The following is a 24,090-nucleotide window of genomic DNA, read 5'->3' on the forward strand; positions in this document are numbered from 1 at the left end:
AGGAAAAATCCCCATGATGATGGCAAATTGCACCCAGGAGCCACAAAACCCATTCACCACCAAAAAAAAAAAAAGGCACTGACCCTTGAAAATTTTTAAGGAGGAAATCTCCAGGCTACAGAGGAAATACACGAGGAAATTCAAACAATGCCAAAACCTTCCCAAAAAATGGAAATTGTCCACAAGCTCTTGAAGAATTTAAATTGGATCTTACCCCAAATATGGAAGCCTTCTGACAAGAAAAGTAGGAAATAGTTCAAAAGAGAAAATAACAGTTTCAGGATCAAGAACTCCCAATTGGAGAAACAGCTGGAAGCCACAAAAAGAAGGATAGACCAAACCGAAACAGAAATTCAAAAGATTAAAGCAGAAAGCCAAAATATTATAACAGAAAACCAGGCCTTAAGGATCAGATTTGGGCAACTGGAAACCAGTGATCTTAAAAACAGCAAGAATTAATTAAGCAAAGTCAAAAGACTGACAAAATAGAAGAAAACAAAATATCTCATTGACAAGATGACAAATCAATAAAACAGATCATGACAAGACAATTTGAGAATCATTGGTCTACCTGAAAAACCAGAAATTAAGAGAAATCTTGACATCATACTACAAGAAAGCATCCAAGAAAACTGCCCTTATGTTCTTGAACAAGGGGGCAAAATTGATATTGAAAGAGTTCATAGAAAACCCTCTACAATAAATACTCAAAAGACAACTCCCAAGAATGTAATTGCCAAATTCCAAAGCGTTCAAGCTAAGGAGAAAATTCTACGAGAAGACAAAAATAGACAATTCAGATACCAAGGAGCACCAATCAAGATCACACAAGACCTGGCAGCTTCCACATTAAAGGATTGCAAGGCCTGGAACATGATTTTCAGAAAGGCAAGAGAACTGGGTCGTCACCCAAGGATCACCTATCCATCAAAACTGACTATATACTTCCAGGGGAAAGTATGGGCAGTCAACAAAATGAAAGATTTCCAAGTATTTGTAAAGAAAACACTAGAACTAAGTGAAAAGTTGGCTATCCAAACACAAAGATGAAGAGAAACATGAAAAGGTAAATAAGAGAAGGGAAAAGGGAAAAAAATTTTTTTATTCAAACTCTCTTCTTTAAGAGCTACAATTAAATCAAATTATATATGTTAATATATGGGGAAATGTTATTTGTAACTCTCAAAAATTGTATTCATTATTATAATAATTAGAAGAATCATGCATAGGAAAAGATTAGGGCATTAAGGGCTATAAGATGATATGCAAAAAGAGAAAAAGGGTTGGGGGGAATCGAAGATGGTACCAAGAAATACTTGAATAAATACGATAATCTTTATCACACACACACACACACACACACACACACACACAACACATAGGAATGGGAGGGGAAGAATACTCTTATAAGAAGGAGAGGAAGAGAGTGCTAATATGTAATACTTAAACCTTACTCTTACTGAAATCAGTTCTGAGAGGAAAGAGCATCGAGATCCATCTTGAATTCTATCTTATCCTACATGGTAAGTGAGAAGGGAAAACTAACAAGGGTAAGGGGGAGGGAGTACAAAAAGGGAGGGAAGGAGAGGGGGGAGGGAACTTAACAGACTCTAAAAAAACAAGAAGGGAACAAAATGGGAGGGACCAGAAAGGGAAGCATATTAAGGGAGGGGATTAGGGAGATTAAAAGTAAACCACTGGTTTAAAAGAATATAGCAAAAGAAGAAAGAGCAGAATTAGAAGAGGATATCAAAATACTAGGGAATTCACAAGTGACAATCATAACTTTGAACATGAATGGGATAAACTCATCCATAAAACATAAACAAATAGGAGACTAAATTAAAATCCAAAATCCTACCATATGTTGTCTACAAGAAACACACCTGAGGTGGGTAGATACTCACAAGTTCAGAATTAAAGTTTTGAGCAAGCCCTATTGGGCTCAACTGATAGAAAAAAGGCAGGAGTTACAATCATATCTGACAAAAGCCAAAGTAAAAATAGACCTGATTAAAAGGGATAGGGAAGGTAAATACATCCTGATAAAAAGGAGTATAGACAATGAGGAAATATCTATAATCAACATGGATGCACCAAATGGTATAGGATCCAAATTTCTAAAGGAGAAACTAGTAGAATTGAAGGAGGAAATAGATAGTAAATCTATACTAGTGGGAGACCTGAACCTACCACCATCAAATTTAGATAAATCAAGTCAAAAAATAAATAAGAAAGAGGTAAAAGATGTGAATGAAATCTTAGAAAATTAAAGTTAATGGATATGTGGAGAAAAATGAATAGGAACAAAAAGGAATACATCTTTTCAGTAGCACATTGTACATTCACAAAGATTGACCATATACTAGGTCATAAAAACATGGCAAACAAATGCAGAAAAGCAGAAATAATAAATACAAACCTTTCAGATCATACAGCAATAAAAATAATGATCAGTAAGGGTACATGGAGAGCCAAATCAAAAATTAATTGGAAATCAAATAATATGATTCTCCAAAGTCTGTTAGAGAACAAATCATAGAAACAATTAATAATTTCATTGAAGAAAATGACAATGATGAAACATCCTTTCAAACTCTATGGGTTGCAGCTAAAGCAGTATTCAGGGGAAATGTTATATCCATGAGGTCATATATTAACAAATTAGAGAGGGCAGAGGTCAATGAATTGGACATGCAAATCAAAAAACTTGAAAGTGAACAAATTATAAACCCCCAGAGATCCTATAAATGAAGGGAGAAATTAATAAAATTAAAAGTGATAGAACTATTGAACTAATAAATAGGACTAGAAGCTGGCATTTTGAAAAAGCAAACAAAATAAAGTAGTGGTCAGATCTAATAAAAAAAGGAAAAAAGAAACCCAAAATAACAGTATCATAGATGAGAAGGGAAAGCTCACCTCCAATGAAAAGGAAATTAAGGCAATCATTAAAAACTATTTTGTCCAATTATATAGCAATAAATATGCCAATCTAGGTGACATGGATGAATATTTATAAAAATATAAATTACCTAGATTAAGAGAAGAAGAAATAGAATTCTTAAATAATCCCATATCAGAAAAAGAAATTGAGCAGGCCAACAAAGAACTCCCTAAGAAAAACTCCCCAGGGCCTCATGGCTTCACAAGTGAATTCTATCAAACATTCAAAGAACAGCTAATCCCAATACTAGACAAACTATTTGACATAATGAGCAAAGAGGGAGTTCTATCAAATTTCTTTTATGACACAAATATGGTACTGATTCCAAAGCCAGGCAGGTCAAAACAGAGAAAGAACATAGATGCAAGAATCTTAAATAGGATACATGCAAAAATCTTAAATAGGATACTAGCAAAAAGATTCTAACAAGTGATCAGGAGGGTTATTCACTATGATCAGGTAGAATTTATACCAAGAATGCAAGGATGGTTCAATATTAGGAAAACCATCCACATAATTGACCATATCAACAAGCAAACTGACAAAAATCACATTTCAATAGACGCAGAAAAAGCCTTTGACAAAATACAACACTCATTCCTATTGAAAACACTAGAAAGTATAGGAATAGAAGGATCTTTCCTAAAAATAATAAACAATATCTATCTAAAACCATCAGCCAACATCATGGGCAATGGGGATATACTAGATGCATTCCTAATAAGATAAGGAGTGAAACAAGGATGCCCATTATCACCTTTATTATTTAACATTGTACTAGAAACACTAGCAGTAGCAATTAGAGAAGAAAAAGAAATTGAAGGTATTAAAATTGGAAATAAGGAGACCAAGCTATCACTCTCTGCGAATGATATGATGGTCTACTTAAAGAATCCTAGGGAACCAACTAAAAAGCTAGTGGAATTAATCAACAACTTTAGCAAAGTAGCAGGATACAAAATAAACCCGCATAAGTCATCAGCATGTCTATATATCTCCAACCCATTTAAGCAGCAAGAATTAGAAAGAGAAATTCCATTTAAAATCACTGAGACAATATAAAATACTTAGGAATCTATCTGCCAAGACAAACGTAGGAACTATATGAACACAACTACAAAACACTCTCCACACAATTAAAACTAGATCTAAACAATTGGAAAAACATTGATTGCTCATGAGTAGGACGAGCTAAGATAATAAAAATGACAATCCTGCCCAAATTAATTTATTTATTTAGTGTCATACCCATTGAACCACCAAAAATCTTTTTACTGAATTAGAAAAAATCATAACAAAGTTCATTTGGAAGAACAAAAAAATCAAGGATATCCAGAGAAATCATGGGAAAAAAAATGCAAAGGAAGGTGGCCTTGCAGTCCCAGATCTCAAACTACACTATAAAGCAGTGGTCATCAAAACAATTTGGTACTGGCTAAGAGACAGAAAGGAGGATCAATTGAATAGACTTGGGGTAAGTGACCTCAGCAAGACAGTCTATGACAAGGCCAAAGATCCCAGCTTTGGGGGCAAAAATCCACTATTTGATAAAAACTGCTGGGAAAATTGGAAGACAGTGTGGGAGAGATTAGGCTTGGATCAACACCTCACACCCTGCACCAAGACAAACTCAGAATGGGTGAATGACTTGAACATAAAGAAGGAAATTATAAGTTAACTATGTGAACACAGAATAGTATACATGTCAGACCTTTGGGAAGAGAAAGATTTTAAAACCAAGCAAGACTTAGAAAGAGTCACAAAATGTAAAATCAATAATTTTGATTACATTAAATTAAAAAGGGTTTGTACAAAAAAAAACCAATGTAACCAAAATGAGAAGGGAAACAAACTGGGAAACAATCTTCGTAACAAAAACCTCTAACAAAGGTCTAATTACTCAAATTTACAAAGAACTAAATCAATTGTAAAAAAAAAATCAAGCCATTCTCCAAATGATAAATGGGCAAGGGACATGAATAGGCAATTTTCAGTCAAAGAAATCAAAACCATTAATAAGTACATGAAAAAGTGTTCTAAATCTCTTATAGTTAGAGAGATACAAATCAAAACAACTCTGAGGTACCACCTTACACCTAGCAGATTGATTAACATAACAGCAAAGGAAAGTAATGAGTGCTGGAGGGGATGTGGCAATGTCAGGACCTTAATGCCCTGCTGGTAGAGTTGTGAATTGATCCAACCATTCTGGAGGGCAATTTGAAACTATGTCCAAAGGACACTAAAAGACACTGCCTTTTGAACCAGCCAGTAGCACTGCTGGGCTTGTACCCCAAAGAGACAATAAGTAAAAAGACTTGTTCAAGAATATTCATAGCTGTGCTCTTTGTGGTTGCAAAAAAATTGGAAAATGAGGGGATGCCCTTCAATTGGGGAATGGATGAACAAATTGTGGTATCTGTTGGTGGTGGAATACTATTGTGCTCAAAGGAATAATAAATGGAGGAATTCCATGGAGACTGGAACAACCTCCAGGAAGTGATGCAGAGCGAAAGGAGTAGAACCAGGAGAATATTGTACACAGAGACTGATACACTGTGGTACAATCGAATTTAATGGACTTCTCCATTAGTGGCAATGCAGTGTTCCTGAACAACCCAGAGGGATCTGTTGGATAGAACACTATCCACATCCAGAGGAAAAACTGTGGGAGTAGAAACACCAAAGAAAAAAAACATCCTAGTACAAATACCAACATGGAAATGGGTTCTGATCAAGGACACATGTAATACCCAGTGGAATTGCGCGTCGACTATGGGAGGGGGAGGGGGAGAGGAGGGAGGAATCGAAAATGATTTTTGTAACCAAGGAACAATGCTTGAACTTGACCAAATAAAAAAAAAGAATGTTAAAAAAAAAAGAATGAAGTGAGCAGAACCAGAACACTATACATAGTAACCGGAAATTGTAATGATGAATAACTGTGAATAACTTAATTATTCTCAGCAATATAATAATCCAAGACAATCCCAAAGGACTCATGATGAAAAATCCAGAGAAAGAACTAATGGAATATGAATGTAGAATGAAACATACTCTATTTCAATTTTATTGGGGAATGGGGGTGGAGGGGTGGGGTTAGGGTTTACTTTGAATTTTCTTCCACAAAAGGACTAACATGGAAAAATGTTTTACATTATTGCACATTTAAAATCTATATCAGATTGCTTAACATCTCAGGGAAGGGGGGAAATATGGAACTTAAAATTGGGGCAAGAATGTTTTAAATTATTTTTTATGTAATTAAGGAAAAAAATTATTTAAAATATATAGGATTATGAAGAAATAAAAAGAGAGATGAATATATATAGTGAAAAGCCAGTAGTTAAGAAAGTAACTGAAAATCAAAGGGACCATAGAGATGATAATGGAGGAAATCAGCTAGAGAATTTGGGAGACATGGTGATCAAAAACACAAGTAAAAGCCAGTCTACCTAGGCAAGTAGAAGGGCCACCTCTCCCTGAGAGACAAGAGTGAAAGAGGATATAGTAAGGAATGATTTCAGAAGTATGTGAAATGAAAGTTTGGGGATTTTTTGTTTCTAAATATAAAGTTTTAAAGTATGCTATAATTAATTATTAAATTATTGCTATTATAAATATATATTTTGTATACATTGTATATATTTGTATAAAATTGAATTATTTATTTCCATAAATGTATTTTGTATCCTTCCACCTTGAGAAAATTATTTTTTACTCCATTTTTGCTGCTGAGACTATTAGTTTTTCTAGTTTCCTCTCCTCCGAATTGCTTCAGTGTAGATATTACTGCCATAGACAGCACCATTAATTAAAAGATATTTATTTTCTGTCACATCTAACCTTCTAAATTAGACTGCAATCTCCACTAACACCAAAACCAAATACACTATGCACAGATGCAATAATAAATTGTTAAAAGGTATTTATAGCTGAAGCTATGAAAAATGGCATTATGAAGGAAAAAGAAAGAAGGAATGACTAAAAGAAGAGCCCTATTAGATGCCTAAGCACTAATATCCTGTCTATAGGAAGTACATAATGACAGGAAGTCAGTGGGCTCCTGGGAAATGTAGTTCTTTTTTAGCATAAACAGATTTTCAATTATACAAAATCCACTATAAACCAGATTATAATCCTTTCCATTCCTAGCAAGATTAAAAACTTTTGGATATATGTGATCAGCACAATCTAATATTTTTAATAATGTATTTGACTAGCAATCAATAAAAATACCACTTTTTTCCTTTATAAAACCAAAAATTCACAATTTTCTCACAATTTTGTATGTCTATCTTATCCCAAAACTATAGCTTTAAATAGTATTATTATTATAATTATTAAGATTTAGCAAGTCTTTTCAACTGCTGAATAAGAAAAGTTGGAAGACATCGCTTTCTCTGAACAAAAGTCCTTTCAACAGTATTAATGTTACATTACTATCTAAAGGCATCAAGCAAAGGGAAATTGGTTGCCTCCCAAGGAAGGTCACTCTACTGTGAGTCAGTTCTAAATATTAGGAAAATTTTTTTTTCCTTAAATGAAGCCTACAGAAGACCTCTTAATCTACCCATAATAGCTACTTCTGACTCCTAAGGTCAAACAAAACAAGTGGCCTTGCCTAAAGAGTTATTATATCTTTACTAAGTCTTCTTTCCATCCTTAATTCTTTGAACAAGTCTCTAGTCATGGTTTCTATTCCTCTCCTCATTCTAGATTTTTCTTTCTTAACATAATCCAGCTTGAACACTAATATGAAGACTAATCCAAGGGTAATACTTCCTAAGTAATATTGCTGATAGCATTTCGATCACAATTTCCTTAATTGTCTTTGCCCTTTCATAAATGTTCCACAGGGACCCAATGTGCTAGAAGATTTCCTCTAGTACTCTTGACATTGTAAGAAATTAAATTTATGGGGTTGACTAAATATGTGAGAATTCTAAGATGTACTGTGGTCACTGATTTAAAATATTATAGCTTAAGTCAAAATGACTTTTAATAGCTTTTATTTACAAAAAGGGTGGAAAGAGTGAAAGTATTAAAATACAAAAAGAGGGTAGAGAAGGTGTTTATCCTATCACACTAAATATTGTTCTAGTGCTCATCTCAGCCCAGCAGGGCTTGTTAACCCTGGACCAGAGAACCCAGAGTTCATGTGGCCTCCTCCAAGAAGGGAAGGCCTCTCCAAAACTAATCTCTCTCCAGACACCAGGAAAGGAAGGCCAGCTACTCACTCACCCAAGAAAACAGTCAAGAGTCAAGGTCCCAAGTTGAAACTGAGGTCCAAATCCAAAGTAGTAGCTCCAAGCTGAAGTCCTAGTCCAAGGTTCTCCAAGCTCCAGATTCAGGCCAAAGAGGACTCCCCAAAGACTATCTCCAGAAGACTACTTGCAGAAGACTCCCTCTAGCTGAAGAAGTTCAGGGCTTTTATAGTGACTTCTTGTCTCTTCCCCTCTTCAGAGGCCAATCACAGCTTCCAAATTGCCTAGCACTGCCAAGTGTCTGTGGGATCCACTTCTCACCTCTGAAAGTGTTAACTCTTGTCATATGCCTCTGAAGGTGTCAACCTTTTATCATAGGCTTCTGAAGGCATCAATTTTTATCATAGGATTCACAAGTTTCTGATTGTGAAGTTTGGATTTAGCTATTTCCTGATTGTAACAATGAAGATACTTAGTTTAACAAAATCAGGAATGTCTTGGGGACTCTAAATTACTCCACCCTACTCAGACCATTCTTTAGGGGAAGATAAAGTTGTAATCTCCTGATTGAACAATGAAGGTACTTAACTCTTACCTTATAGTGAAGCTAGAACTTTAAGTTAAGTCTGTTTTAAGATCTTAATACAATAAGGTGTTAAGTAACTATAAAAGTTAAATTAATCACAAAAAGGTTAAGTAACTCACAAAAGGTGAACTTAAAAAGCGTTAAGTAACTCTAAAGATATAATCTAATCAAAGAAGATGAGAACTAAAAAGAATGGGCATTTAGAGGAGGAGACACAAGAGTGAAAGGTCTATATATTGGTTCACTTCCTCTCTCCAGGGCCTTTGGCAGCGTAGAGTTGGCTGATAGCAGCATGCTGAGCCTTTCGGCATCTTAGCGTAGCTACAAGCTATTGTCCAGTTCGGTGGTGAGTTTCTGGCTGAGTTCCCCTCCTTTACTTTTCCAACTTTATCCTTTTAGAAGCCTCTAATCTTCAGAGACCTAGAGGTGGGAATTTTAAAACTCCCCCTGTCACAGGCCAGGCAAGAGAAATCCTATATCCTCTTCCCTCCTCCTTAAATTCCCTCCCTCTATATTAATGAAATTACCATAAATTTCCAGACTGACTTGGGTATTTTATTTGGGATTTTCCCAGGTGACCAATTAACTCTAGATTTTAAGTCACAACCCTAAAATTATCTTTACATGTCTGAGTTATCACCCACTTTAGCAAATGACTTGCACTTACTTAGTGTTAGTAGGGGTACTTTTAGTTCTGGAATTATCACTCATTTTAGCAAGTGACTTGAAAATTCTCTTACTTCTTCAAGTAAGTGACTTGTGAAATCTCTTACTTGATGGCTAACATAGTGTTAAGTAGGGGTGTTTTCAGTTTTGGTTGATCAATTTAAAAGTTGCTGATACTAGACAAAGAAAGTCTGATTCACACTTCACGACGCTGAACACATACTAATGGAGCATACCCTCACAATGTGATTGGTCCATCTTTTTTCCCAGCCACAAATCTTTTTTTAATACACTTGTATTTATTTCACTAAATATTGTCCAATTACAATTAGATTTTTTATATTTCTTTTTAAAATGTTGAGTTCCATATGCTCTCCCTCTAACCCTTCCCCCTACTCTTTGAGAAAGCAAACAATATATCAGTTACATATTTCCATATTAGTTATATTGTGAAATAAAACACAAACCTAAAAATGAAGTTTGAAAAATATGCTTTAGTCTATACTTAAGAGTTCACTAATCAGAGTAGTAGTAGTAGTCTCTCGGTAACCAAGAATGACAATTGTTTTTGTAGCCAAGTCTTTAATACCTAATCAGCATTACAATATTACTGTTACTATGTAGTGTTCTCCCAGTTCCACTTACTTCCTTTTGAATCAGTTCACATAAGCCTTCCCCAATTTTTCTGAAACCAGTATACTCATCATTTCTTATATCATAATAGTATTCTATCATAATCAGATGCAACTTGTTCAGCCATTTTCCAACTGTTGGGGATCCTTCCTCTCAATTTCTGATTCTTTGCCACCAAAAAAAGAGCTGCTATAAATATTTTTGTAGAAATAAATCCTTTTCCCTTTTCTTTGGTATCTTTACGATTCATACCTCATAGCAGTATTGCTGGGTCAAAGTATATGCTTAGTTTTATAGATCTTTGGGTATAGATACAAATTGTTCTCCAAAATAGCTCAGCCACCTATCTACTGATGATACTCTTTGCATTGCCTCTCCTAATGTAAGTTTCAGTTGGTCATGTTACAGTTTATTCATATTCACCTTATATTTCTAACCATTTCAGTTTCTGCACAACTAGTAAAAAGAAATCAATTTCACTATGTACTTCCTAAGAAGTACCCAAAATTCACCATGTTATTCTCAGTGCTGGATACCATCAAACAATTCATTCAACCCCCATAAAACCTAGATTCTGACAGTGCACAATTGTTATTTTCTACTCTTTTTATCAAGTCTAATTGTTGTCACAAATGAGAATGTTTCAAAAATCTAACATTTCTGTATGAATTTTCCTATTTTCTATTACATTTTTTAAATTTCAATTTGTTTGTTATATTAAAATACCTAGTTTGCTCAAGCCCTCCCTCTTTTCCTCCCAATAAAGAAAGCATCATTTAAAATAATGTATATATAAAATTATTTCTTATTTATTTTTATTTATTGGTCCTTTCTCTGGACTTAGACATATAGCCATTCTTCAAAACAATATTTTTGTGGTATATAATGTTCTCTCAGTTCTGCTTGTTTACTCCTCATAATTTCATGTAGGCCTTTCCTTTTTTATTTAAAAATATTTCTTATATCATTTCTTACAGCTCAGTAATATTCTTTCACAATTATATGTCACAACTTGTTTAGCCATTCCCCACTTAATGGACATCCCTCAATTTCTAGTTCTTTTGCCACCACAAAGAGAGCTGCTATAAATATTTTAGAACAGAGAGGTTCTTTTCCTTTTTTCCCTGATCACCTTAAGAAATAAAGCAAATAGCAATATTGCTGGATAAAAAAGTATATATAGTTTTATAACTGTGGGCATAATTCTAGATTGCATTCCAAAATGGTTATATCATTAATTACTACCAGTACTACCAATATTGTATTATTGTCCCTATTTTTCCACATCTCCACTAGCATTTGTCATTTTGTCCTTATAACATATTACCCAAGCTGATAAGTATGAGTTTATTTCATTAAGTTTATCCCATTATTTCTAGAATCTGCTAAATCATTATTTTCCCTAAAGTTAGTACTCCTTTATTTTAGGATTATTCTGTCCCCTTTCCTTACTTATCACATCAACAACCTATACAGATTTTAGTCCCAAGTTTTCCCCATGAATAATTTTCTCTATCTCATTAACTTTTTGCTACTTTTCTTAAATTCATTCCATTTTTTATAAAGTTGGTGCTCAAATAATTGTGTTAATTGGGAACTCAGATAATCCCCAAACCTCATTTCAGTTACCATTTTCAGTCACCTTCTCTCTTAGCAAACTTTTACCTAAGAAAATAACCAGTAGTAAAACAGACTGATTTGAAGTTTCATATCCCATAACCATTCCTTTATTCTTCTTGCCCACTGGTACAGAGTGACAGTGGACATAAGAAAAGCATAAAAAGTTAAAAAAAAAAGGCAGTGATTGATTAAGGGTTGGGAATGGTGAGGAATGAGATTAATAAAACAGCTTACTAAAAAGAAGACTCCTCAAAGTAGAAAAATAGACTAAGAAATAACTGATGGGGTCTGAATACAGATAAAAGCATTCTTTTTTTTTACTTTATTTTTATTGATTTGGGGTTTGGTGAATTTGTTTTCTTTTAAAACATGACTAATATAAAAATGATTTACATGACTGCACATCTATAATCTATATCAAATTGTTTGCCTCCTCAAGGAAGGGTAAAGGGAAGCAAAAGAGAAAGAATTTAGAATTCAAATTTTTAAAAAACAAATGCTAAAAATTGTTTTTACAAGCAATTAAAAAGATGGGGGGAAAGATAGGCTAAATGTCACTCTATAAGAAAATAATATTATGAATCATACTAACTTTTTAATGAAATTCCTTATTAGTAAGGAACATCCCATTAAATTTAAAGGAGATTAGGCTAGGTCAAATAAAAGGAAATACTTATTCAACCAAGAAATAGTATAATCAAAAAGCTGTGGACTCAGATGTGATATAGGTTAAAATATTAAGTTTAAGTGTTTAGACAAATTCATGAATAACAGATCAATGACTTACTACAGAAACAGATTCTCATCTACTTTGGTAAAATTTTGAAATTAATGTTTTAGAAAGCAAGTATTGTGTTTTCTGAGAAAACATCCTATGGTGCCACCAATGAAGAATATTGAGCTACTCTTTGACCCAGTACAGAATATATATAAAATCATAAAAAATATATAATGTGTTCAGGGAAGACTAGTACCTCTGGTATGAGGGCTGGCCAAGCCCTATTCAGGGTTGCCTTCCTCTTTAGGTGTCCACTTGCCACTCAGCTCCAACCTGTGGCTACAAAAAGCTATAGCATGTGCATCCGCAACATCCCAATAAAACCAACTCTACAGAGAGACAAAACCAGATTGAGGTTAACCAACACACCTCAAACCCATCGGTGAGTTATCTACCCCAAAAATAAGAAAGACTTCCCCCAGCAGAAGGGACAAATGAGAACAATTTGTTCAAACCTATAAAGGTTAGACATTAAAGAAGCCAAAGTCATCCACTGCATCCTGAACCATCAATAGTAGTTGTGACTTTTGTTTTGTCACTGGATTTCAGTTACTCTGGAAGAGAGAGTGAGGCTGATGACTTTGAACAAGTCAGCCTCACATAAATCCAATTTATGCAAGTGATATTATTTTGTTTCTCTGGTAGGAAGGGCAATGACCATATCTTAAATGTAGTTAAGTTATTGGCATAGATGTTTACTTGGAGAGAATGTAAACTTCTTTAGGGAACAAGCATTTGTTTTAAACATATGATGAGCACCTAGCACAGTAATTTATACTTTAGAAATGCATATTGACTGATTAAACTACTCTATGCTACAAATGATAGCACATTGGATAAGGAATAATGAAGACATGGCTTCAATTTCCACCTTTGACACTTAATAGCTAGGTGGCCATGGACAAGTTACATGACTTTTACAAGACTCATTTTCTTCATCTTTAAAATGTAGATAACAATATCCATAGTATCTTACCGAAAGCACTTTGAAATTTTACAGTACTATATATCATTTATAAGCAGCATTAGTTGAGTGCAACTAGGTGACTCAATGGATTGGGAGCCAGGACTAGAGACAGTAAGTTGTGGGTTCAAATCTCACCTCTAACTGTATAATTCTGGACAAGTCACTTAACCCCCACTGCCTAGTTCTTGTCACTTTTTTGCCTTGGAACCAGTACAGTATTAATTCTAAGATAGAAGGTAAGAGGTTTTGTTGTTTTTTTTTAATAGCACTAGTCATTATATTATTACAAGTCACATCCTATAGTTAGCTGTCCGTGTTTCTCTTTCCAAGAAACTATTTGTAATTTTAAATCCTTTTATTAATTAATGCTTATTATTACTTCATTAAATCCATTTGTTACTGTTTATTGACCTTTGCACAGTTCCATGGAAAATACTGCATCCAAATTTCTTTAAGATCATGTTTCCTGCCATTTCTCAATACTCATATGGGAATAAGCAATCTAATTAGAATTCTCAGCTATGAAAATGCTACTTCTTATTCCACAAGAAAAATCTGATCAAATTGCAATTCATGTGATATTGTTTATTCCGATTAAAATTTTGTGATATAATTTTGCTGATTGATTATGCATATAATGAAACAATTATAGATTCTCACAATTTCAGGATTAGGAAAGAATTTGGTGGCCATCTATTCCAACGTACACATGAAAAAAGGATTCCCTCTACAACATATTGGACCAAAGGTCATCAGACTGCTTGAACACCCCCAATGAAGAGGAGTCAACTATTATGAAAGGCCAGTTATTTCATATTTGGATAATTTAATTGTGAGTTAGTTTCTCTTTACATAACCTCATTTTGCAACTTTTCTCTATTGCTTCTAGTTAGTACCTTTATCAATCAGAAAATGTTCATCCCCCTTACCATCATCATCAAAACAATAGCTATTTATTGTTTTAATGTTTACAAAGCACTTTACAAATATCTCATTTTATCCTTTCCAATCCTGGGTAGTATTGCTATTTTATCCCCATTTTACAGATGAGAAAATTGATCCAAGCTCAATAATGACTTATTCAGGGTCACAGGGCTAGTAAAAGGTTTGGGTCTACATTTGAATTCAGGTCTTCCTGATGCCAAGGACAGGACTCTATAATGTATAATGTACCACATGTCTCTTCATAATCTTACTTCAAGTATTTCAAGACAAGTTCTATTTCCTATCTTTTCTTCTAGGACCTAATTTCTTCAATCAGTTGTCACGTGAAAACAAATTCAAGGCCATTCTCCATATTGGTTGCCCTAATAGAGACATGTTCTAACATACAGATTTCCTTCTTCAAATGTGGCACCCAAAATTAAACACAATACTTCAATTGTTGTTTCAACAAAAGAAAGAACAGTAAGACTGTTGTTGTTACCGTATTCAACTCTTCCTGATCCCATTTGGTTATTTTCTTGGCAAATATACTGGAGTCTTTTGTCATTTCCTTCTCCAGCTCATTTTATAGATGAGAAAACAGAGGCAAAGAGAGTTAAGTGACTTGCCCAGGGTCACACAGCCAAGTGTCCCCATTTTATTCACCTATTTATTCCTGAATGCTAATCCTCTTTTAAAGCAGCATAATGGGTGCAGCTGGGTGGCTCAGTGAATTGAGAATCAGGCCCAGAGATGGGAGGTCCTGGGTTCAAATCTGAATTTAGACACTTCCTAGCTGAGTGACCCTGAGCAAGTCACTTAACCCCCTTGCCTAGATCTTACCACTCTTCTGCCTTAGAACCAAAACCCAGTAATGATTCTAAGATTAAAGGTAAGGGGGATGGAGAGAGGGAGAGGGAGAGGGAGAGGGAGAGGGAGAGAGAGAGAGAGAGAGAGAGAGAGAGAGAGCGAGAGAGAGAGCGCGAGCGCTTGGAACTTTTTAAAAAATCAATACCTTCTGACAATTCTACCTTAAAAAAAAAAGAAAGAAATGCTGATGATTTTGAATGATTTTGAAAAAAAAAAAACATGAGAAGCTCTACGTGAACTGATGCAAAATATGGGAGTAGAATAAAGAGATCATTGTACACAGTAATAGCAATATTATAACAATGATCAACTATGAAAAATTAGTTGCTCTGATCAATACAATGATCAAAGACAATTCCAAAGGACTCAGAATAAAAAAGATACCATCCATCTCTAGAGAGAGGACCAATAAATTCTGACTGCAAAATGAAGTATAATTTTTCACTTTACTTTTCTTGCTTTTTTACAACATGACCAATTAATCCAAAACTACATTTTGCATCATTTCAAATGTATAATTGATAGCCTATAGCTTGCCTTCTAAGTAGGTAGGTTGGGATGGGAAAGATTTTGGAAGTCAAAACATTTTTTAAAAGAAGTCTAAAGATAAATATATAATAAATTTTAAAAAGAAAAAAATCAATACCTTCCCACATTATTCCTACCTATTTGTGATGTTCACTTTTGAAGAGAAGTGTTAAGACTTTATGTTTATACTACATATCCTCCTCAACTCTTCACTCTCAGCCCCCATTTACTATCTGTAGCCAAGTTCTGTTAATTCTACCTTTGCAATATCTCTGGAACACATCATCTCTGTGCTGACAGTGCCAGCACTCTGCTGTAAGCCTTCATCACCTTATGCCTGGACTACTAAAGCCTGCTGGTAAGTAACCTAGTCTTAAGTCTCTCTCAGGTCCATTCATCCTCAAGGCTCACCTGTCAAAATGATCTTCCTAAAGCACAGGTCAGAACATATCTACTCCCATTCAATCAAATACAAAGTGCTTTATTATCTGTCCTCTTCCTGCCTTTCCAGTCTTCCATCTCCTTAGCCTTCCACCCCCACACTAAAATCAAGGGACACTAACTTCCTTGCTATTCCTCACACAAAAACATATCTCCCAATTTCATGCATTTTCACTGGTTGTCCCATATGGCTAGAATGCTATCCCCTCTTCATCTCCACTTCTTCCTCTTCCCTGGCTCCCCTTTCTTCAGTTAGAAACCCATCTTCTACAAGTACTTTCCATCTGCTGATTATAATCTCCAATTCATCCTGTATATATCTTGTTTGTATAGTTGTTTGCATATTATTTGCCCCATTAGACTGAGATCCTTTGCCTTTGTTATCTTTAGCACCTAACATAGTGCCTAGCACATAATAAGCAAACACTTAATAAATGCTTATAGACAACTTTTTGAGTGGCTCATATCTCTAAAGTTACTAAAAGTAACAATATTTATTAACAGTAAGGATTATTTTTTCAATTTATTTCATTTTTATGTCTGTTGATGTTTTGTGAGTTAGAAATTTCTCCAAAAGTCAATGTTCTTTTAGAGTTCTCATTTTATCTCTGTTGCTCTCTCCCTCATTCTCAATTCCCACTCCACTTCACCCCCAATCCTTAGGTGGAAAGAGTATGGCACTGTCAAAGAAGCAGGCAATCTCACTAATATTACTCCACCCTATGCTATATCCAAAGTGTAGTACTGTGAAATAAGGTTAACAAAGTGGGATGGAGACAAGCAGTAAAAGTCTTTAAATGTGTAGCTAAGATATTTTCATTTTATTAGAGAACCACTAAGATTTTGAGCAGATTAGCAATGTAGCCAGACCTGTGAATTAGGATGATTATTTGGACAGTAGTAAGAATGGTTTGGTACTTGGTCTCAATTTTAAATTCTCACCATAGAGGCTAGCAACTTTTCAGAAGTGATCCACTATTTATTCATTCTCATTTATTCTCTCTGGGTATAAATTTCAGAGGTAAACAGTCAACCAGAAGCAGATTACAAAGTGGTTGAGCTAAATTCTTCAACAGAAGCTCAAAAAACTGATACTTCGAAACAAAATAGTATGAAACCCATAGAAATGCAGAGCATAATCCAACGAATTCCCAATTAATTCAAAATATTTACTAAGTGATTACTCATATACCAGACACTATGCTAGGAATGGGCATACAAAAACAAAAATGAAAGTTACTGCCATAAAAAAACTAATATTCTTTCAAGGGGGACAACATATAAACATAGCAATAGAACGAAAATACATAGGGTGCCCCAAAAATCTAAGTTCCATTTTCAAGCTAGTAAAGCCTAAAATGTGTTTAAACTATTAAAGCTTTAGATCTGCACTAAGACATTTAGGAAACCATTTATGCAAAATAAATATGGGGCAATTTTTGGAGGGAGGCACTAACAGCTGAGAAGATCAGGAAAGGACTCCTGTAGTTGTATTGAAGTTGAACTTTTAGGGAAACTAAGGATTCTAAAAGGCAGAGACAGGCATGCATTTCAGACCTGTTTAAAGGATTGCATAAAAAGAAATAATGCATAATTATTAAATTGCAAAGGTAGGGAAGATCTAAGTTCTATAGGGCTATATATGAGAATGGAGAAATTGGTTTCCTCTCCTACATTCCAATTCATTCAACCATTCCAGGTCACTTGAAGACTCCCAGTAATAATGAATTCGGTCTTTCCAAGGGTACTCCGTTCTGTTTTGGGACACCTCTAACTATTACAAAGTTTTCCTTATATTGAACTGAAATCTACTTCTGCCTACTGAAAGGAAGCAAAATAAGTTTAATCTCTCACAAGATAAACTTTCAAACCTGAATTCAGCTATAATGGCTCACCTAATCTTCTCTTTTTCAAGAAACTTTCCTAGTTCCTTCAACCAATTGTACTAGAGCATATTTTCAAGTCCCCTCACCACCCTGGCCTTTTGACATACTCCAGCTTAAGAAGAGTCCGCCTAGAATATGGTCACAAAAACTAGGCATCATGTTCTCTCTGTGGCAACTGATTTAACTGCCAGGAAAGGAAAGTAACATAGTCAGTAGAATGAGTCCTAGATTTGCAGTCAGAGGACCTAGTTTCAAAAGAGGTTTTGCTATTTACTTATCATAATTAATTAACTTCCCTGGGCACCTCAGTACCTCACTTCCAAAATAAGGGGGTCAGACAACCTGACTTTGAAGGTCCTTTCCAATCCTAAATTTTTAATTCTATTTTCTAATAGTTAACTGAACTTCAGTGGGATTCAACTTCCTCATTCATAAAATGGGTATAACATACTTACAAATACATCTTGCAGGACTGTTTTGGAGTAAGCATTTTGCAAACTTTAAAGTACTATATAAATATACTATACTAACTTGTTTACCTATAAATGAGCATATAGAATCACAAGATTTCTATGGAATTATTAGCTCTTTACAAAATTATTAGTTAAACATTTAGTAGCATTTAGTTCATAAACACATACAAGCAAAAGTAGGACATGTAACTGAGGGTTAGACCAAGATGGAGAAAAAGGATTCTGTAAAGAAGACAGAAAATTGCCAAAATAGACTATTTCACAATTGCTTCTAGGTCTGCCTTGGTCAGGTCACTAAAAATTATTTGGGCTTAAATTCCAAGGATTGCAGACCCATGCCCTTCCAAGTTACAATCAGAGAGCTGGAGAACAAATAAAGTATTTTTTTTATATTATTGTCACACTCATGATGCAATAATCAAATTCATTTGGTATTTCTGTGGGGGAAAGGCTAAACCATACTATTTTTCTTTGATGATCTAATTTTCCAAGCTATTTGTAAGAGCACATTACTTCTCATAGTTTTCATTCTAATAGCCTTATAATTATTTTTTAAATTAACATGCACTCTTATAACTGCTTCTCATTCTGTAATAATTAATCCAGTAATTATAGATCAAATCTGATCCATGATTCACCATCAGCAGAAATCACACAATTGAATCATACACTTTGAAAAAAAATGTTTATTGCTCTAGATTTAAAATGCAATGTTTCCATTATATTTAATAATTGAAAGGCATGCTGTGTTATGGTTGCATTTGGTGGCTGGAATAGTAGTACTCCAACTGTGTTAAACAATGCCTTTTCCTCATTAGGGTTCTGATTACCATATCCACTATTTGTTTAAGAAAGGGAAGGGGGAAAAAAAGCATAGCAAAAGGAAGAAAGAATGAGACAGATGAGAACATCAAACACAACCAAAAGCATTAAGAGCCAGCACCAAAGAGATCTGGAATCCGCAAAATATTAGCTACTATTGCTAAAGAGAGCTGAGAAGTCTCTAAATTTTAAGTTTCATATCAAAGAAGAATGGTACTTTATATTGGGCAATGAGAAATTACTTGTAATCACTGCAAATTTGGGAAATATAACACTGTGGACCTTCTTAATTGAGATATGATTTTGTTAGAAAATATAAAATTATGTAATTATTGGATGTGTAGAAACTTCGTGTTTGAACCATCCCAACACTAGGAATATTTAAAAGAAAAATTTCAGTACTTTTATTTCACAGCAGATATCTACTGTATGTTTTCCTAAATTTCTGTTTTAAATTTCCCTTGTTATTTCAGAACATTTGTAATGTTATAATAAAATAAAGAAATCTAGTATGATATACTATTCACTTGAGGAAAAGTACACTTTTTCTCAAGAAAATGCAGTAAAGGTCATAAAAAAATACATACATGAGTATTTCTCATTCAAAACTCTACATCAAAACATGTTCCTAACTCGAAGAATCATTTAAACTACAGTGTCATGTCTAATTTTTCCCACCACATTACTGGATAATACTTACAAGCAAACAAAATAGATGAGAACATTCCCTGCAAGGCACTTCCAGTCAGCACTTGGTATTCAAGAACTACTAAGAAAACTGGAGTAATCCTGGCCTCTCAAAGGCTATCTCTACCAACAGAACATAAGACTTTTCAAGTCCTCTGAAGCTAGAAAGGCTTAAAGCATGGGTCAGGTGATTAATGCTCTGTCATCCAAGGACCAGCCTCTTTAAATTGAAAGGATTCATAGCAAGACTGGCTGCAAGATGATGAATTATTTGACCAAAGTCAAAGACCACCTACTGAATCATAAAAGGGTGTGATGGAATATATCCCAGCAGAGGGAGTATATACTTTAATCTATTTATGCTCTTATCAAATGAGTGCTCCCTCCAATGGAATATACCTTTAGCCATTTGTGGGACATTGTACTTCCTTTTGAATAACTGTGTGTGGTTATATAAAAATGATCTGGCATAGGTTATAATTTACAAAAACCATCCTGTCTTCATGCCTTCAACAATTATGCCCTTGATATATATGGTAAAATTATATGGGGATGTAAAAATAGGCAAATAAGGCAGTAATTATTGATATTTTCTCTGTCACTTTTTTTACTTAAGCCCCATGCAGCTGGTATCCTCTTCTCTCTTTTAGGTATCTTGAGAATCCTTGGCATGAACAATTTATGCTTGGTCTAGAATGGTTGTTCTTCCCATCTCTACTAGTTTGTTCTCTCTGCAAGGTTTTCAGGGACATTTCTATTTCCACTGTGGACTGTAATGTTATAGTTCTGATATGGCAGCTCATTGTAAGAGAAAATTGTTACAAAAATTTGACAAATTTCCAATTTCATCCTTAAAAACTCAGGTTTTGTTGGCTTAACTAGATGTCATGTTAATCAATAAACTGATTTTCAGTCCATTTCTTCCTGTTTTTCAATAAGGCAATACTATTTATAATGATCCTCTCTCTTTCCCCAAAAGATTTTACAAATGAGTTAATATTATAAATTGATGTGTTCTTGGCTACTACATACCTCCATTTAGCAAAGTGCTTGGCTTTGGAGGTGCCTAAATTCTTATGGTCTCCTCACAGTGATGAGTAAGGGTGAATCTTCACAGATGTGTGCTATTCTATTCCATTTAACATTTTTGAACATTGACAATTTTTTTAAAAAGGTCAGGCTGTCTTGCCTCAACTGCCTTATCACGTTCTTTTTATTCTTCTAATTTACATTTTAAACTCTTCTCCAATAAATTGATGATTTGACTACAGCTATATCAATAATCAATCACTAAGTTTCCACTAAAGTACAAACAGTTTAATCTTGGGTTATATTATTTGGGACTTGCTATGCTAGAGTATTCTGATCTCCTCTTGAAGAAACTATCCTTGACAAATAGGCGTAAGAGTTCTATAGACTCCACAAACTCTTATCCTCTCTAGATGTGAATGAGTAGCAAATTAATCACTGTTCCCAGGAATGCTTAAGTATTTCTCCTCTCAGTCTTCCTCACCCTTCTCCTACTTTGTTTTTTAAATTCGGGCTTGCTTTTCTCCTCTCAAACTGTCACTCAAGCATATTTCTCTTAATCCCTAAAAGATTAAGTTGTTTCCTCCATCTGTCCTACATTGATAATCTTCTTCTGAGAAACATCATTCAGGAGTAAACTGGGGAACAAGACATCATGTGCTCCTCCACCAGGACCACCACCACCACTGTCCCCTCTGCAAAAAACCACCTATTTCATGCTGACCAATATTCTCAATTTTATCTCAGGAGAGAATACAGACTTATATAAAAGAAAAAGAAATTCTGTTAGGACATAAGGCAGAATTTTCTGCCTATTAAGGTAATAAATGCTGGAATAGACTACTATGGAAGTCTACTTCCTGGGTAATCCTAAATTTTAAAAAACAGACCACCCTCTGGAAAGAAAGCCAAATTTGAGTTGGATAACTTGGGTTCAAATTCTGGCTCTGCCATTTATTAATTGTTTGATCTTGTTGAAGTGAATTCACCCCTCTGTTCCTAAATTTCCACACCTATAAAATTAGGGGGTTAGACTAGATGACATTCAAGGTCCCTTGGAGCTCTAAAATCTATGATACTCTAATCTGACTAGATTAGAATAAGAAAGAAATCGGGGAAACAGAAAATGCTTAAGCAGTATCAAAAATACCAGTGGAAATGGTTTTTGTGTGTTATGAACCCTAAAGTAGGAGTTTTTGACCTGGGGTTCATGGACAGATTTTAAAGTATCTTTTTTAGGTCCCTGTGAACTTGGTAGGGAGAAAAAAAATACATCTTTATGTCAATATAATTGTTTTCCTTTTTCCTTTTATATATTTTTATTTTATACATTTAAAAACATTATCCTGAAAAGGTGTCCATAACTTTTACCAAACTGCCAAGGAGGTCCCTGACACAAAATCAATTTCAGAATCCTTGCCCTAGTCAGAATTGATAGATATAAAAAGGGACTGGGACCTATGATTTCATTGGGATAAAGAATTCACAGGTGAGAAAACTCTACCAATACAATTCTTAACCACAACTTACTGTCTCAGAGAGTTTTACCTAGAGCACTGAGAGATTAAGTGACTTTCCATAAGTCACACAGTCATTATGTGTCAGAGGCAGAATTTAAACTTAAACCCAAGGTTTTCTGGCTAAAAAGACAGCTCTCTCTCTACTACACATGGCTTGTGTGTGTGTGTGTGTGTGTGTGTGTGTGTGTGTGTGTGTCTCTTTCTCTCCCATATACATACACGCACACATACACCCAATATATAGAGAGGGGTTGTACTTTTTAGGAATTTTCCTCTTTTTATTACAACTTTTGTACAACTTGTGTGTTCTGACATAAGAAAGTCTATAATTTCCATTAAAAGGAACTGGATGACAATTTGGCCTTTTTAATGCCAAACAAAAAAACATGGAAAAGAAAAACATGAAAATTATTAAAATGTAAATTTAATTCCTATGCTTATACATTAGATGAAGCTATTTTATTTTAAAATCTATACCTTCTTAGTATCATTTCCAAAACAGAAGAATGGCAAAGGCTAGGAAATTGAGATTAAGTGACTTGCCTGAGTCACAAAGCCAGAAAGTGTCTGAAACATTTGATTCAAGACCTTCCAACTCCAGGGTAGGAGCTCTATTCACTATGCTACCTAGCTGCTCCAGAGAAACTATTTTACACATACCCTCTTAACAATTAGTTAACTTAATTCCCTCATTTGACCATTAAGGAAACTAAGATTCAGAAAAATTAAACAACTGAGACCAAAGCATCCTAAATCCTGGCCTAATATAAATTTACACTATACTAGACTCCAAAGGTCTCAAATACATTTGTTCTATTTAAAATAGCTCTTTGTGAAGAGGCAGCTGGGTAGCTCAGTGGAGAGAACTAGACCTGGAAATGGAAGAGTCCATATTCGAATATGCATTCAGATACTTCCTAACTGTGTGACCCTGGAAAAATTACTTAATTCCCATTGTCTAATCCTTACCACTCTTCTGCCTTGAAACCAAAAAACAAATGATTCTAAGACATAAGGTTTTTTGTTGTTTTATTGTTTAATAACTCTTTGTTAAAGGAAAATATTAAGAATACATTGAGTTTTGAGGGTTTTTTTAATTCTAAAAGAGGTTTTTTATTTTGGATGATGCTATTTGTTCCCCACTCCAAACACAATGTAATATAAAGTATACCTACATATTCTTCAATGTCTTAATGAATCAATAAAAATTGTTTGCCACACCTTTTCCAAGGTTTCACAAACCTTTCAGTCAGCTTTGACAGCAAAATAACCAAAATCATTAATTCTGTCCTCATGTCTTTACAATATTAATCCAGAAATACAGCAGTCCTTTAAAAATTATAGTAAAGCAGGAATCATGACAGCAGAGTTGCTGGAAAAAAGAGCAGCAAGCTCCTGCAAAAAGATTGAGAATATGCAGCCAAATGGTACACCTTCCTGGTACACAGGAAGGTATAAAGGTCTAGAGAAGCCAAAGACCGGGCCTGGACAAGAGCATTGGGCTCC

General features: G+C 34.5%; 1 protein-coding gene across 3 annotated transcripts in view; it reads right to left on the reverse strand.

The window, feature by feature from the left end:
• ZNF407 (zinc finger protein 407) overlaps nt 1-24,090 on the reverse strand; it is a 670,437-nt gene that overhangs the window by 619,360 nt on the left and 26,987 nt on the right. The window contains exon 2 of one of the 3 annotated variants that reach the window (XM_016431724.2): nt 12,634-12,710. The exons of 1 other annotated variant lie outside the window; for it this stretch is intronic. The gene's annotated coding sequence lies outside the window, so the exon portion shown is untranslated. Of the gene's footprint in view, nt 1-12,633; nt 12,767-24,090 lie in introns of all 3 variants that reach the window. One more of the 3 variants, XM_056823576.1, reaches the window with a different exon arrangement.

The sequence above is a fragment of the Monodelphis domestica genome, chromosome 3 (genome assembly GCF_027887165.1).
Source record: "Monodelphis domestica isolate mMonDom1 chromosome 3, mMonDom1.pri, whole genome shotgun sequence".
NCBI classification, from domain to species: Eukaryota; Metazoa; Chordata; class Mammalia; order Didelphimorphia; family Didelphidae; genus Monodelphis; species Monodelphis domestica.